Source organism: Ciconia boyciana, chromosome 1 (assembly GCF_034638445.1).
Source record: "Ciconia boyciana chromosome 1, ASM3463844v1, whole genome shotgun sequence".
NCBI classification, from domain to species: Eukaryota; Metazoa; Chordata; class Aves; order Ciconiiformes; family Ciconiidae; genus Ciconia; species Ciconia boyciana.
In genome coordinates, this window is record NC_132934.1 from 97,666,438 (window position 1) to 97,683,387 (window position 16,950).

General features: G+C 40.6%; 1 protein-coding gene across 21 annotated transcripts in view; it reads left to right on the forward strand.

The window, feature by feature from the left end:
• Positions 1 to 16,950, forward strand: part of BBX (BBX high mobility group box domain containing) — a 146,293-nt gene that overhangs the window by 54,761 nt on the left and 74,582 nt on the right. The gene's annotated exons all lie outside the window — the stretch shown is intronic.

The following is a 16,950-nucleotide window of genomic DNA, read 5'->3' on the forward strand; positions in this document are numbered from 1 at the left end:
CGTTAAAGTGAGCGCTGACAGGGAGATTATCTGCTGAGTCAGAAAATGACAGTTTTACATCTCTCCTTTTAGGAGTGTGTACTTAGGGAAAGGATGTTTACTCCTAATGCAATTTTGTGCATTTATACTTTCTCCATTTTGTATAGTAAATAGCAGTTTGGCAGTGCAAAGTTTTTAATTTGGGACAATCCAGTTAAAATGTATGCAGTTAAAGAAATCCAGATGAGATTTTGAAATTAGTATTGTTCAGAATAATAAAGGGGTACGTGTGTGTCTATGCTGGAGTTGAAATGTCCCTCGTTACTACTGTTTGCAGAATTAATGAGACATCAGTGTTTGTTTTCTTTAAATGTAGGTTGCTGTTGCACATAGGAGGACTGGACAATTTAACAAAAGAAGTGTCTTGTGGAGTATAAAGTAGCAGTATAACAAATTTTGCAGAATGCTTAAATTTCCTTCTTTTGCAGTCTCTTGTTTGTTCAGGTTATATGTGTGTGTATATATATAAAATATAAACAACATGTATATAGTAAATAATCTTATATATATACTTTGTATATTGTATACCAAATAGGAGGCTTGAAAATTTCTCCCCCAGGTCCTGAGATTACAGAAGTGAAATCTGATCACTTCCCATTGTTTTTCTGTAAATATCTTCATGGTTCCATCGAACTCTGGCCAGGGAGTTTGCTTCATGCCTGACACTTTACTATAGCAGGAGGCCAGGAGTTTCCATGTCATCCTTTGATATGCGTTGGTCCTTCCTCAGCAGATGAGGAGGGCAGTTTCAACGGCCTAGATTATTACAAATGGGTTGGGGTGCAATCATGACTATGGCTTGTAAGCTGTACTACAGCTTCATCCTAAATTCTGAATGTTACAGTGGGCAGCTGAACCTTCTCGTTCTAGCACAGGGCCAATTCCAACCATTGGAAAAAAAAAAAACAAAAAACAAAAAAACAAAAAACCAAAAACCAACTCCAATGCAAAAAAACAGGCATCCAAGAACAGTGGTTGCTTACCTATATGTCCTTCTTTTTAATGAAGTTGGACAAGGATGCTTTTTCAACTTTGTAGTTTTTAATTCCCATGCGTGCAACTTATGTTTTTAAACGTTCCTCTGCAGCTATGAGCCTTGTCATCTTTTCTTCTGAAGGAAAGCAGAAACCACTGGATTTCAAGAATTTGCGACATGCTAATGGGATGATCATACCATCTAACTTTCCGTATTTGTGTGCCTGAGTTGAACATAGAATATGATTTGGAGGCATGAAAGACTAGTTCCCCAAATACCAAACAACGAGGTATAAAGGTGTCAAATCTGACAACACGGGTGGAGGTGTTTGTTTCCATTCCTAGGGTGGCTTTTCAGCCTTCCAGGTGTATTCCATCACATGAGGAGGATCTTTAAGAGGATCAGGGTTCAGGAACCATTTCCTCAGTAATCTTCTGCAGGACTCCTGAAGAAATGACTCATCCAATAGTGCTTTAACATTCTTGGCCTTAACCTGTAACTTAAGGATGCCAAATGTTTGCTTTTGCAATACATAGTTATAATTTGAGAAGAGGTAATTTCCTTTTCCCCAATTGATTCAACCTCAAATCAAATGTACACTCCCTTTGAAAATGCAGTTCCTCTGATCTCCTTTTTTAGTGTTTGAATTTGTGTGTTTCCTTTCAGATCCTAAAAAAGAGCAAACCTCACTTGCAGGTTGGCAGGGTTTATTTGTGGGGTTGATTTATTTGTTGTATGTATGTTTGGGGTTTTTGTTTTTTCTTTTATTATTATTTTTGCCTCATTTACTGTCTCTGTCTTACCTAGAGCAATTTGCATGTCTTTGACATTCCATGCAGCCCAAGACCTTTCTGTAAGATTCAGGCTTGTTGTTTATTGCCTTCCTCTAGCAAACCATGTGGCTTCTATGGTGCCAAAGAAAACCAAATCGAACGGGCTTAATCTTGTTCTTGACGAGAACAAGTTTAATGAACTCCACTAGTCAACTTATCTTTATGGTGTGAATCCAGCCTTCTTACATGCTTTTTTGTCTGTCCTACCTTATCTTACAAGCAGGAAACATCAGGATTCAAATGTCTTAATGCTCAAAGGGGGGGCGGAGGGGAGATACTGCTTTAATATCACTCAATTTGCATATTTTAGTCACTAGAGGGCAGACTTGTACTTCTCTGAATAAATAAGTAACTGCAAACTAATAATTCATTAGATCCAAAGAAGTAGAAATAGTTGCCTAACAAAAATAAACATTTTTGATGCATTGGTTTTTTTAATAAAGCAAATGGAAAAATTACCATTTTCATTTTAGTTAAAGATGCTTTGTTAAGGATTTCATTGTTGCTGTGTTTTCTGAATTGCTTCAGTGCTCTGAAATTTGCTTGCTCTGATTTATTTGAAATAACATTGACAGGATTGGTGAGCAAGCTTGATTCCCTTCTGTCTCCCACTTTGTACATACATGACCTCATAGAAACTGTGTATATACATATGTGCTGTGCTCAAAGTCTGCTGAGTCTACTAAATTTTCCTTTCAGTGAACTAACAAAAGAATATTGCAGATAGAAATGAGTCGCCTCATATTTGGGGCCAAAATCACCATTATTGCACTACATTTCTGTAATTCTTTTCCCAGTATGAAGTTTGAAGATGGTTCTACCATGCGGGTGGGAAGCATTTTGCACTGGTATAAGAGATGACGTGCACCAACAGAGAATAAAGCCAAACTTTGTCTTTTTAAGGTACAACATAGGAAATATCTTAAAATTAATGGCTTTAGTAATTTTCTTTTAAATTAAATTAATAAAACCCAACCATCTCCCAGTCTTAGAATTTCATGCCCACTTACTTGTCTTGACTGTGCTTTCCCTCTCTTATACCCCAATAGCAGGTATGTTAATAAAATACAGTAATGGAATTGATTTGCTCAACATTGTCTTGTGGATCATAAACATAACTGTTTTATTGCTTGTTATCTCAGACTTCAAAAACAGTGAGAGAACATATGGGATGTGCCTATATTGTAGTAAAAGGTTCATTTAGTAATGGTGTTAGCAGTTTGATTAGTTGATAGAGACGTTAAGTGTGCTGATACCTGGCATAAGAATGTCGGGGGGGGGTGGGGGTGGGAGGGGGATTATCAGCTGTTTGTGATAAAATTCCTTTTCATAGACAAGAATTTATAAAAATAGTCTTCAAAGAGATGTTACTATTAACAGTTCCTCCTTTCATGGGTTTCATGGTATCTAATGACTTTTAAAGGTTCAGCTCTTAAAATTATGTTCACTTAAATTCTTGACTTAAAATTCCTCAGTTTAAAGTAACCCCCTGATGACTCTATTTAAAAAACAAACAAACAAACAAACAAAAAAAACCCCCACAAACCTCACAAGTGCGAGTCCTTGAAGCTTCAGAGTTAGACACCAAACTAGAGAGTTCATAATGACTTTTATTTGAAATCATATAATTGTTGACTCAGTCCCATTTACCTGGAATCTCCTCTGGTCTTAAGACATTCTCTCCGTAATATTGTATCTTCTACTTACCTTATTAATAGTGTAAGTATCTTGATAGATGAGAGCAACAACACCGAAAGGGCCTTTTCTTATCTTTTTCCCTGAGCTCACTGGCTCTATTGGTGCATTTTCATTTTCAGCTGTTCTTGTGTGAAGACTGGTAAACATCCCCTGCGCAGGCCCTGAGAAAAGAGCAGTGACCTCAATTATGCACAAACATACCTCTCAGTTTGCAACTCACAACGGGTCTTTGCCAATGTTCGACAGAACCGAAGTGAAGGACATGCACATTGTTCACGCATAAGATTTAAAATGCAGTAGGATTTCTTCCTTTTAGTACAAAGAACTCTTTCAACACCCTCTGTTTTCTGCCTTTGTTTCTTAGCTGAATAATTTCTGCAGCTTGGGTGAACGGACACTAAATTTGTGTGGCTCATTAATAAGGCCTAAAAATGTGAGATGAGTAACAGTAAAGAAGAATATATGCAACTGGAGGATATTTTCCCACCTCCTTTCACTTATAAGCATGTTACCAGTTGCCTGAAACAATAGCAGGTACAGCATACTCAGATCAAAATGATGATACTTGAAGGTGATACTAGACTGCAGCATTGTGCTTGGCTGATAAGAGCTGCCGCGGCAGCCTTCAGAAGGCGTTTGCTGAAAAGGTTGACTGTTGCAAGACATATCAGGAAGACACCTTCATTTGAATAAACACTTGAGAAGTCACAAAGGCTTTTGAAGACTAATTGACACTTGTAGTTCAGCTTGTCTTTTCTGAATGTCTCCCTTTCTACCTCCGCTCCCCCACCTTCCTCTTTTGCTCTGTTTTGTGCTTCTCTCGACTGCTCAGTTCTGGCCTTTCAGATGGTCGTGTTCACTTGCCTTGCTCTGACTGCCCTCTCTGTAGCTGCAAGAAGCTGGATGTATGCTTCTCTCCACCCTACTGAAGACTTGGCTTTAATGTTTTGCTTAATTTATTTTTCTACTTTTCCTGAATATTTCTAAGGAATGATGAAACTTGGGTGAATCAGGGCCGAAAATAAAAGAACAGTTTATTTTCTTACCCATTTGATGCACTTTTAAGAAGTGGTGCTCAAGGAAACAAGTGATATCATTACATTCAGGTGTTCTGGTATCATCAAATGATTAGCCTTTGTTTGCACTAAACATTTTGCACTCTAGGTAAACATTTTTTCAGTGCAAAATGCGTTGGACTACAGATTCTACTGACGATCTACAGCTGCTTGTGATGGATGCCTTTTTGGGAACACCTGGAGAATTAAGAGAATTGGTTAAATGGAATTAAAATTTGCCTTTTTCTGGTTGATGGTTATCTGTTTATAGTTCCCAGAAGCTTTTCACTGAACAGTAATATAGTGTATATGTGATACTAAATAAGTGTCAGGTACTGCCTACTGTACCAAGGTTATAGAGATATTCTAGGCTGGGGAGGGCACTAAAATGAACTTTAGATGTATTGGAATTAGACTGACACCTTTGGGACCTGGCTTCCCATGCTTCAGGTGTCTGTGCACAGGCAGCTTCCTGGTCTCAGTAACTTCATTGCCACTGCAGGTACTTGTTTCATGGTAATGTGTTCCCACATGGGTAACTAGGAGCTCTTGCTGTTCTCTCTCAGAAGTTGTTGCGTACCAGTAGCAGTACGTATAGCAATTATGTGGCTCTGCTGTGCCCAATTTACAGGCAAACATGTGCACTGTCAACCACCTCTTTTCTGTGTTGAACAGTCCTGTGTCTCTGGGAGCAGGTCCCATGTGCTGGCTTGGAAAAGATTGGCAAGGCAAAGAGGCTGGTCCCCAATAGTTCAGAGTGGTCTGAAAGAGCCCAGGAGCACACATAAGGAAATACCACTGTTTTTTCAACTGTCTTTTCACAGCCATGTTTGCAAACTTGTCCAAGCTATATAAACATTCAAGTGAAAGTAACTTCTGTTCATATGGATAATGTTCATTATGCCTTATGCCAAACTTTGTCTCAGTTAGAAATTCTGTTGCATGACTTTATTTGGGGGTATAAGCTGAATTAACCTATGAAAGTTGTGTTTTTTCCTTTGGAAATTGGTTATTAATTGGGTATCATCAGATCATCCCTTTTATCACTTACCCTGGTCCTCCCAAAGGGAAAGCTGTGGAGAAAGAAGAAGGAAAATTTCTTTTGAAACTCAGGGTAAACCCATTCTCTTCTCAGTCCTACCTCCATCTCTCTCTTCATCTAGCATAAAGCAGGTAGCAACAACCTGCCCTAATTCTGGTGGATGGATAGGCATGTCAGTAGGTGTTCAGATGAGATGCCTCTGTTATTTTCTTTCTTTTTTTTTTTTTTTCTTTCAGCCTCTTAGAATTAAAATCTCTCAGGAGTTACCGGGCAAGACTTGGGATCCATTGGGAGGTGATGGTAAAGAGCACTTTCCATGCTTGTATCACCCTCTGTTTGATTTTCAGATGAAGTCTGTGTAGATAAGCCCCTGACGAGTTTCTGGTTTGTGTAATTCTGAACTATACCCAGGATCAAAACATGTCATAAGATTAGCTGGAATAGTTCTCGGATCTCTAGTGTCTTTGTGAGCTTTTTCCAATTCAGAGGTTGGTTACTGTTTTGTATAGCTTTCTGTATCAGACACAAAAGTATCAGATACTCTTTAAGTTGTGAGGTCCTTAGGCCAAGGGTTATGTTGCTTGAGTGTTTGGAAAGGACCACATGTGAAACATAGAAAGTTTTGGTATCCTACAACTCACTTCTGAAAAAGCTTTGTAGTAGGGGATGATGTTTGTTGCATCACTGGCTCTTACTGAGCTGGTAAATGAGATTGAGCCACTGCTGTGAAGGTGGCTGTTGTAGGCTGTAGTGATACACCTGCAGGTTTGCTTGCAGTTCCCACTTGCTAGATGGCATCTCTCAAAGTTGATCCCTTCAAAAGGAGAGAGTATTTGAAGCATTAGCAGGTGCATTCATAGCTTCCATGCTAAGCAAATAGGTAAGCGATGTCCTGACGAGCATTGGGAGCGGCCATTCAGTTTTCAGTTACTTGCGTCTCCATGGTGCTTCTGTTTCCCATGGAGATGGTGGTGCCTGGGTCCAGTGGGGCTCCTGAGCTGATGTCCCCGGGCTTGTGTGGGCACCTCTGGCCTGCAGCGCTTTCAGACTATAACATCTTCACCAGGAATAATCTCTTCGCTAGACATCAGGCGAATACTTCAAAATCTTGAAATATTTCTTCTCTAGTTAGCGCTGGTTTTGGCAGCAGTTGCCATTCACCCAGGAGTCCTGATGGGAAGAAGGTGGGTAAATTTTACTCCTGTCAAGCCAGAGATAATAGTTTGTAGAGCTCAGGGGGCGCAAGGAGTTCATTGATAACATGGGGCAGATCCTCTAGGTACTGTGAATTGGTGTAGTCAGCTGAAGAAAGTGGCCTTGCTGAGGTTGTGACCTGTGACTTAAAATAGGTAACAATATTCAAGACTGTGGTGGTTACTTGTGGCGTCTAATATTGTCTCACTGTTCAGGAGGATGCCTGCTTCCCCATTTTCCTCCAACTCGAAGCTGATATTTATATCTTTAATATCATCTTAGATTAAGCCTCAGTGAATCCAGTATTCTGCTGTTTCCTTCATGCAGAAATTGAGTGCAGGGCACACGTTGAGCGCCAGACAATCCTTGTTTGCTTTTGACTCTGGGCAGCAGCTTTGTTGGGTTAGGGTGAGTTGGATAACTAGTATCTGGCCAGCATCTGATTCTGTGTGTGAGCCTTTTAACAGTGTGTTCAGTCACGAACAAATGGGTTGAGTAATGTCACTGGTCTGCAAACCTATATCTCGGACTTCAGCTGTAGTAGGATAGCTTTCCAGTACTACAGTGGTGGCCAGCGTACTGCAGTCACTCGCCAGCTGCTGCTGTGTCCCCCTTTGTATCGTCAGAGATGCATTAAGAGCTGGCCGTTACGTGTTGGGTATGTGGTCAGGTGTGTGGTAGGACACACCATCCACATTGTTTTCACACACAGAGACTTCTGTATGGTCACAGTGGTCTCTGGAATGTGGACACGTGGTGGGTGTTGTGGTGTGAACACCAGTCTGGTACTCTGGTGGGATGGACCTTGCAGCAGACCACTGGTTGAGGATATGTTTCAAGCAGAAAGTTTTGATAACTGAGTACCTGCAGCTTCCACTGGGAATACTCCTCACCCAATGGCAAGGTAAAGTAGGTAGACTCCACAAATCTCCTTTCATTGAATTTTCTCTATTCAAATCTCCTAACATTTGACTTTCATAAGCCTAAAATGTACTTGACCTGGCTTTTGCTGTAGGCTGAAGTGTGCATGTATGGCCAGCTACACAGCTCAGCTACTCAAATTGCAGTAACTTAGTCCTGTTTCTAAGCTCATAAATCCGTTTAACCTAAATCAAAGTAGTGAACTCTCTAAATGAATTGTCTTGTGAGGCTTCAGTTTTGTGGCTTCTTTCATCAGAAATCAGTATGGCTTTTGTGACACACTGAGAGTCACTTGTGTCGTGGATGTAAATTCCAACATTTGGTACAGCTTTATTCTCCTGGCATCCTCTGAGCTTTGTGGTGTTGAGGAATCTGCCTGAGCTAACTGAGAATAAATGACTCTTAGACTGAAATAAGAATTGGAAGCATCTATGTTGGTTTTAATTTGCTAATGTGAGTTCCTGTGTAAATAAGGGCTTATTCTTATATATGTAATGTAACTTCCATAGCCTAAACAAGTAGGAAATTTTAGAAGTCTGTTTGCTGATTTGAATTTCCATAATAGCCAATGAAAAGTTTTATGTGACACAGGTAATCTGGAGAATGCAAAATGTCAGATACCAAACACTCACTGAGCAATGTAACTTGGTTCTGATATGATGTAGAGCTTGCATACAGTGTGTCTTGTCACTGAGCTCTAGCAGACTGCAGTGTAAATGGTCTTCTGAGATGCATCTTGCTAGGTGTTAATGTCATAAAGCAATTCATAATTCAGAAGAGTCTCTCTCTCTCTCTCTCTCCCCCCCCGAGGGTAAAAATCCCCTTTCACAGTTCTTGTAAATATGTGTGTACAGTAAAATAAACAAGTGTGATAGAGCCACAAAATCCAAAAGTTGTACGTATGTTAAACTGTATCTCAAATATTTCAATTTAGACATTATTTCACTATGTGTATAATAGAACAGAATAAAAAGTCTGATTTTTGTTTACTTTCTCCAGTGAGACCATTTTAAAACACTCTCTGCATTCCCATATGCTCTTACTGTGCAAAGCAATAAAAACTGCATTAGAACTTTATCAGGTAGGAGTTAAAAAAACCCACAGAAGTCAGTTTTTCTCTACTAAATACCCATTCAAGGCAATAACAATGCATACATGATGCTCAGTTATATTGTAGAGTCTACAAAATATGAAATTACAAACCTGAATGTAGTTATCTTATTTATCCTATCTTATCTATCTTATTTATCTTTGGCTTTGCTGGGGACTCTATATGGTGAAGCGATGCTCCAGAATAATGTCATAGAGTGGTGCAGGAGAGGTCTTCAAGCATCATATAAGCTGTCAGTTTTCACTCTTTCTGGATCTTTCTCCTTCAGTAAGATTTGATTTCCATAGCCTGGTATAGGTATTGTAGGTCGTTACCCAAATTGTAAAAGCTGCTTTTCCGTGCAACAGGGAAGGCACAATCTCAAATTGTCTGAGGATGAGTAAGAAAACCCGTTGAATACAAGGGTGTCAGTAGTTCCGTAATGGTCTGTCTGTATTCCCATCTCTCATGCATGTTGATTTAAATTACTTTTGAGTCTAAGCTTGGTGTAACCTTATATTTTTTTAATGGGGTTTCTCTGGTAACACAATAGAGAATTTAGGGCTTCCTTAGCAAAACAAGACAGGGAAGAAAAAAAAGAACCTGGGATTTTTGTTTGGTTTGATCCCTTGTCTCTTCTCCAGAGAGATGTCTTCGTGGGGTTGGGTTTTTTGTGTGTGGTGGTTATTACAGACATAGCTTGTTTATAATTTCGTGTGTGAGGATACTGTTCTCTTTTAATGAATGTCAAGGAAAAAAAATAATTACTTAAATGCACAGTCGTCTTAATAAGAAGAGATGTTTTCTCAGGCATTACACTGCTTTCTGAAGATGTTTTTGAAGCTGAACAGAGTTAATTCAAGTCTACAACTCTCTGTAAGACAAAGACCTAACATCATCTTGGGACTTCAGGAGACATCTGCTGGAGTTTTGCCTGGAGTTGTCCTGAGTACTAGCAGATACTTAGTGTACTTGGTGTGGTGTTACTTGCATAACAAGTGACAGATGTCAGCTTTTATTACAAAAAAGATGATCTCCAAGGTGTGCTGTCTAATATATCTGCTGTCCTATCCCCCCTCTCCACATACACACACTCTTTATCAACCTTAGAGGAAACATCTAAATAATAACAACTGGAAAATATTAGTCTTCAGGGCCTTTTAGTTTGCTTATGCACTGTACAGCCCCTTCTCTCCTAATGATTTTAGGCTGTTTTGTAGTCAGTTTACCACTGTTGCAGGTGTGAGTCTTGCAGACAGGAAAGTGTACAAAAGTCCTAAGTTTAAGCACTTGGAGAGGAGACTGGCGGTGGACCAGCAGCAGGCTTTGTGGAGCGGATGGGGCCATGTATGGCCCCGTCCTTGGCACTGCTGTGAGGCAGCTGGGGCTGTTTCAAGTGAAATCTCTGCTGACTTCGGTGACATAGGAAAATCATTGAGGTATGTAGTGAGGAAGGGAATCTGCAATGTAAAAAACCACAACAACCTATAATGCTGCAGCTGGAAGCGCTTGTCAGCCCTGCCACACCAGTTGTCATCCTTGGACATTGGAGGGACGCCCACGCTCGCCTTCCTGCGGCCCCTTGCATGCAGCGAGAAGGGCCCAAGATGCCGTTCAGCTGCCCTGGTGGCTCTAACACAGTGTGTTGCCCTGCAGTAGCTGCTGGCAGGGATGTGGGTGGCCAAAGCCACTTGCCTGCCAGAACGCTATGAGGTGGTGACTACTGCCTTGACCTGGGTGTTTTCAAAGAAAGCTGTGTTCATAAGGACACAGCTGGAGTAAGGAAGACTTGGTGGTTATTGTTTGGGTGCAGTGTGGGGTGTTAATTATTTCTTTCCTTGTCAGCTCTGGATGGTCAGTGTCTTGTCTTCTCCATTTCTGCTCCTCTCTGTTGCAGGGGATGGCTGAAAGTTCTGGGCAAGGAAAAGTTTGGGGGAAGGTTGATGGGCAAATAGTTTTCCTGCTGCAACAAGTGAGTTCCCTGCAGGAAGGTGAGAAGGTGGAGGGTGGCTATTACTGTTCTGCTCTGTAGTTTAAAACGACTTGATTTGGTTCCTGACGCTAACAGAAGAGGGAGTTTGGCTTTGGAGAAAAACTAAAGACAGATCTACCACATTTGAGTAAACCAAAATTACAGCACATAGGAAATATTCCACAATCTGTGACTTCATTGTATCATTTACAATTACTTTGACATGATCAATTCTTTAATTGATAATTGACTGTGAAGCAAATTGTTATTAAAAGGGCAAACCTTGATGTCATTGCTGTGCCACTCAGTGGAGAAAACAAGAAATTCTCCTCCGCTCAAAGAGATCCAGTCCTTAAGCCCAGAGGAAGGGGCTTCATCAGTAATTGTCTCTTTACAGGAAAGTTTTGTATTGATAGTTTCATTTCAATAAACTATATTTTGACTTATCTGCGGGCACAGCTGCAGTTTCTCCTTGGCTGGTGGCAGAGTAGCTAGATGTAAAACCATGACTTTATGACCTAATGTGTTACCTAACATAGTTAGATGTAGATACATCTTGTCTAAACATGTATCTGTATGTCCAACTAGGAATATCTGCATAGCCATAGTAATACATTTTATAAAGCTCATAAAAACTTCGGAGGCATTCACAAAAACTCAATTTTACATGTGTTAAACAATCAGCAAAGATCCCCAGTAGTGATCAGAAGAACTGGGAAAAACAATATTCCCATCTTTGTTTCTCTGTGGTCATAAAGATATGAAGATAAAAACCATAATGCCTACCTGTAATCTTAACTATCCAATCTTGTTTGAGGTGTAGCTTACTTGTGAAGTGGCTTTTTTATGTTGGCTGGAGGTTTATTGTTTTGTTTTTTTCCACTGGAGAACTACAGAAGCAGTTTTTACCACCCAGCTGGAGTCAGACTGTTGGGAGGTTGTTGGTTTGTTGGTTTTTTTTTCATGAAGCCACTTCTTCTTTGACTGTCAGTTAAGAAATGTGAGTCTTAAATAGGTGATAATGTAAACAAAATGAGAACCCAAAGTTTAAATAATCTATCTTACTAAGAGGACTTCTCCTTTCAGTTTTTATGGGCCTCTGGTGCTTTCTTGGTGGTTCTCCAGAAAACCTTGCCAAAAGGAGATGTAATGAAACAGTGCAGGCTGAGATCCTCTACTTGTGGCAACATTGTTTTTGACTGCAGCTCTTCCAGTTTACAATTTTACTCCGTATTTTTGAGGTGTACAAGGTTTTATTAAAAAGAATAGCTGACAACAATAAAACCCCAAATGAAAAGACAGCTGTTTTCCACACTTTTTATATTCATAATGAGCACAAAGAGCTGAATCCCAGGCCATGGGACTTCGCAGCAGAGGGAACCTGTGTTTTATGTGTTAGCGCTCTCTTTCCAGACTTCAGTGTTAGTTAGCTAACTGACTACATCAAATGTTTTCCTACACTTTTTTTTCCTTTACTTTTTTCTTTAAATCAGCTTTCTGGCGGGTTGTATTGTTACTGGAAGTTGCTGTTGCTACCATTGGTGGTCTTGAGGCATCCTTCCTTTTAAGAAAATATTCAGTGTGTAAATGTTTTACTGAGTACTTTACCTTTACATTTTGGGAATCTTTTTGTGCTATCTATCTCTGGGTTTTTTCTTCAGCGGTAAGGCCTGTGCAGTGGAAGTGCGAAATAAAGATAATTGACTTTGGAAGTGGCATACTTTTTCCTCTGAGCTGGCTTTGCCCTTGTACTGAGAATATTTACAATGACGAGAACTCATTTGCTCTTCCTAAGCTTTAGCCAAATGTTTGACTTGTCATAATTTAACTGGGATATAAGGCAAACTGAGGTATTTAATGCCAGTGTCAGAAAGAGTTACCAAGAGCCAGTTTTCACAAATCCAGGTTTAGTCTTTAAGACTGGGGTGAGTCATTTAATCTGACGCAGTGAAAACAAAAAAGCAGGAAAGATGGTGAAGCACAGAGGTGTCAGTTCATCTTCTGCCTTTCACGTTCCAGAGAAAATCTTTACAATCAGGAGGAGAATTTTAAGCCGTCTGCAATGTAACTTCATGATGATGCTGTGGTGTTTCCCAAAGAGCAGGAATTCAGGACTCTGTTAACTGATGGGAAAAAATATGTCCTTAGAGTCCACTGAACTAAAGGAGTCCCCCTACTAAGTTCATATAGTAGCATGAAGAAGGTAGGATTGATCAAATAACCTGGTACATCCACAGGTAAGTCCGCTTCTTTCCCTTACCATAATGTTGCAGTTTAAATCAGCAGAGGAACTCGGGTCATAGATAATGAACATAGCATAGATGGACTCTCTGCAGGAGCACAAGGAACAGTAAGCTGCGTAATGAGTATTTTCTTGTCCACAGTAGCCTGCCATTATTGATACCCAAAGTGTTCAGGAGAAACCCATCTGTTTCCCAAGCTTTTGAAAAAGTTGGATGGGGATAATTCTTTGAGAGTAATGAGAGCCTAAATGAGTTGTGGCTTGTTGGCTGGTATTTTAAGAGCTTTTTTTTTTTAACTGAGGTGGTTTTTTTTTTTTAAGATCTTGGTTTATTAAATGGTAAAAAGTGTCCAGCTTTGAGTTGTATTGCATTGTGAATGAGCATCAGAATATAAAGACAAAGGACCACTCAGTGTTTCAGAGACGGAGGTTTCTGAGTTACTGCTTAATGAATGGTATGTGTTTGTGTTCACATACGCATGAAATCCATCCATTCTGAGAGGGCTTTGTTAAAAGCCCAGCATTTAATAAGCAAGGATCCACAGCCAGGTTTGAGAGGTCTTTGTGTTCCAAATTGCCCCTCCACTTAAAATCTTTTCGAATGAAAAGAAAAAGCCTTTCCTGCTTCCTGAGGAAGTTTCAGTGCGAACCTGGACTACTCGCAGAAGGAACGGTCTCAGTTGATTTTAAGTGTTTGATTCTTTGGTGGGCTGACTTCAGTCTCTTGCGATTAGATCCTTTGCGTCACTACTTAAGACTTGTGAAAGACCCATGTAGCACAGAGATTGCTGCTGAATTAATGCATCCCGTAGCAATTCCAGGGTATTTAAAAGACCTTCCACCTGTTTTCTCCCAAACTCCAAACCGTGGCAAACAGAGCAAGTTAAGTTATTTTTGAAACTTGAATTGGAAAGTCCTGTCCAAGCTTATTGAAGTCCTTGGGCATCTTCACTGGTTTCGCTAAGCTTTTGATCAGCAAATCATGTGGAGTTGTCTGTCCAGTTGCTTACCAGCTCATCAGGGACCTAGACTTTCAGGGAAGACTTGTTTGCGTTCAGGCCCTTGAGCATAGAGCAACAGACTTCTGAACTGGCCTGTCCACAGCAGATCTCTGAGGATGTTAAACATCTGGAGTTTAGAAGGAATTTGTTCATTAGGTGCCAGGTGCTCTTATCTTATTCTTAAATTACACACATTACTTGACCAGGAGGCTCACTTGCTTACTCTTGCTCTCTTGCTCACTGAGGTTTTTTTAGGGCTTTCCTCAGAATCACGGTAACTTCGTGTTCTTCCCTCTACTGAAAAAGAAACTTTTTAAAAAATCAAAATATGAAGGAAAGCTTGGACTAAATTGGACTCACATTTTGAAACACATTAAAATACCATGCTATGTTTAAAGCTCATGGAATTTTTTTTATATTTTTTTTTCAACTGGGGGAGAGAAGTTTGCAAACTTGGATTTGTAGTATTGGCTAGCTTTCTGAAAAAATACAGGAAGGGTTGAGACAAACAAGCTCTGCTACCTGTTCACCAGCTACCAGTATTTCCAGCTCTCCTGCATTTAGAAGTGCTGGCAAATATTGTAATCTGGTTGTAATCTCAGGTTACTGCAGGTCAAATGAAACGGTGTCATCATTTTCATGGATCATGCAAGAAGAAGAAATCGGACCCTGAGGTATTTAATTGTGCTCTAAGGCACAAAGAAACATCTGGACGACAGCAGGCTGGCTGACCTCAGCTCAGTCCCTGGGAGGATTGTGGCACTGGTCCTCATGGAAGCCATTTCCAGGCACATGAAGGACGAGGTGACTGGGAACAGCCAAGCATGGATTTACCGTGGGCAAATTGTGCCTGATCAGTGTGATGAAGTGATGGAGACAAGGTGCTGTGGGCAAGGAGAGAGCAGAGGGCCTTGCTTACTTTGATGGTACCAAGGTTTTTGACATTTCCATTAGCATCCCTGGAGCCAAACGGGATGCAGACTGGACGGATGGTTGGATGGATTACACAGTGTGTGAAAAATTGGCTTAACCAGTGGTTCAGCACTGAATTTGCAGGGAGTTACTGGTGGTGTTCCTTGGGGGTTGATGCTGGTGCTGGTGTTAATATTTTCATTATGATACAAATGATGGGATGGAGTGCACCCTCAGCAAGTCAAAGGTGACACCAAATTGGTGGAAATAGTGGATATGCAGGAGAGCAGAGCTGCCATTCAGAGGGACTTCAGAGAGTTGGAGTGGGCTAACAGAACTCCATGAAGTCCAGCAAAAAGGAAGGCAGAAAATAGCTTTGCAGAGAAAACCTGAGGATCCTAATGGGCAGTAAATTGAATAGGACTCAGCAGCATGACCTTGTAGCCACAAAAGCAAACTGCAGGCTGGGCTGCATGAGCCAAGAACGTAGCCCGTAGGTTGAGAGAAGGGGATTTCGTGCTCTGCTCTCTGCTGCTAAGACTGTGGGCCCCTGTACAAGAGAGACTGAAGAACTGGAGGGAGCATAGCTGAGGACCACCGAGGTGCTTGAGTCTGGAGCATATGACATACCAGGAAAGGCTGTGAGAGCTGGTTGTGTTTGGGCTGAGAAGAGAATGCTGAGGGAGGCTCTAACTGACTTCAGCTATCTGTAGGGCAGTTATGAAGAAGATGGAGCTAGACTCCCTTTAGAGGTGCACAGTGAAAGGACAGGCAAGAGGCAGTAGTGACAAGTTAAGGCAGGAGACATTCTGGTTGAGCATAAGAAAAAATATCCTGCATTGTGAGGGTGGTGGAACAGGTGCCAGAGAAGTGGTGGATTCTCCATTTCTGGGCAGGCGTGAACAGCGTGATCCAGCTTTGAAGCTAGGCCTGCCTTGAGCAGGACTAGACACCTCCAGGTGCTGTGAATGTTGTCTTTAATATTTCCCTTTTCTTGAAACAATGGTGTTTTAGTGCATGAAAACTAGTAATTATCATATAATTTTAAGGGAAAAGATACAAAAATATTTTGCCTTAAATCTTTTACATGCAGCTCACGTCAAATTCCTAGCTTTGGATCTTTTGAAGTGGACATTGCTGAATCATGTGATTGTTTCCATGAATTAAAAATAAGCCAAGTCTCTTTCTCCTTAAAAGAGACTGTTATGTTCAGCAGAACTCGAGGTGGTGATGCATTTTTGCAACGTTAGTGAGCATGCATATGGCTTAAGAATGGGAGCATTGTCTACAGCCCTGCTTACTTCTGGTGGTTTAGTTTGAAGCTTGAGAGAGAGATTTTCAGGGGAAAAACTCTGAAAACTATGGCTGACGGCATAAAGCTACCTCTTTGGCAAAGAACAGACTTTCCTGGTAGTTTGCTTTCTTCCAGGAGTTTGAAGTCATTCATGCCCAACATCCATCAAGCTTCAGGAGAATGTGGCTATAAGACAACAGTGAAATGCCAACCATTAAATATGGGTGCATTCAGTTACACACTTCTCATCTTTGTGAATATAGTTTGTCATTCTACAGGATTTCCTAATTCATACTCTTAATCAGGTAGCTCTCAAAGCAGTTTTTGAAATTATTGTATGAAAGAGTAAAAATATTCCTTTTTTTTTCTTAATTTGCTTAAGCTGTGTGGGTTTTACCTTTAGACCTTTTCCATCAAATGAAGTAGCTTAAGACTGCATGCAGAATTTTAGCTTATTTTTCACCTGCATCTACATTTCACCTGTAAAAAAGCAGTAGACTTGGGCTTCATGTTGCATGGCATCCGGGGGGAAGTTCTTTGCTAACTTGGCTCAGATCATTTTGATGCATGGACTCTGAGTGGGCACACACCTGAGGGAATACACAAATACTTGTGTCCTAAAAAGGGCTAGCAGCCATGTCCACCAAAACTTCCATGCCTTCCAAATTAAATGCACATTTT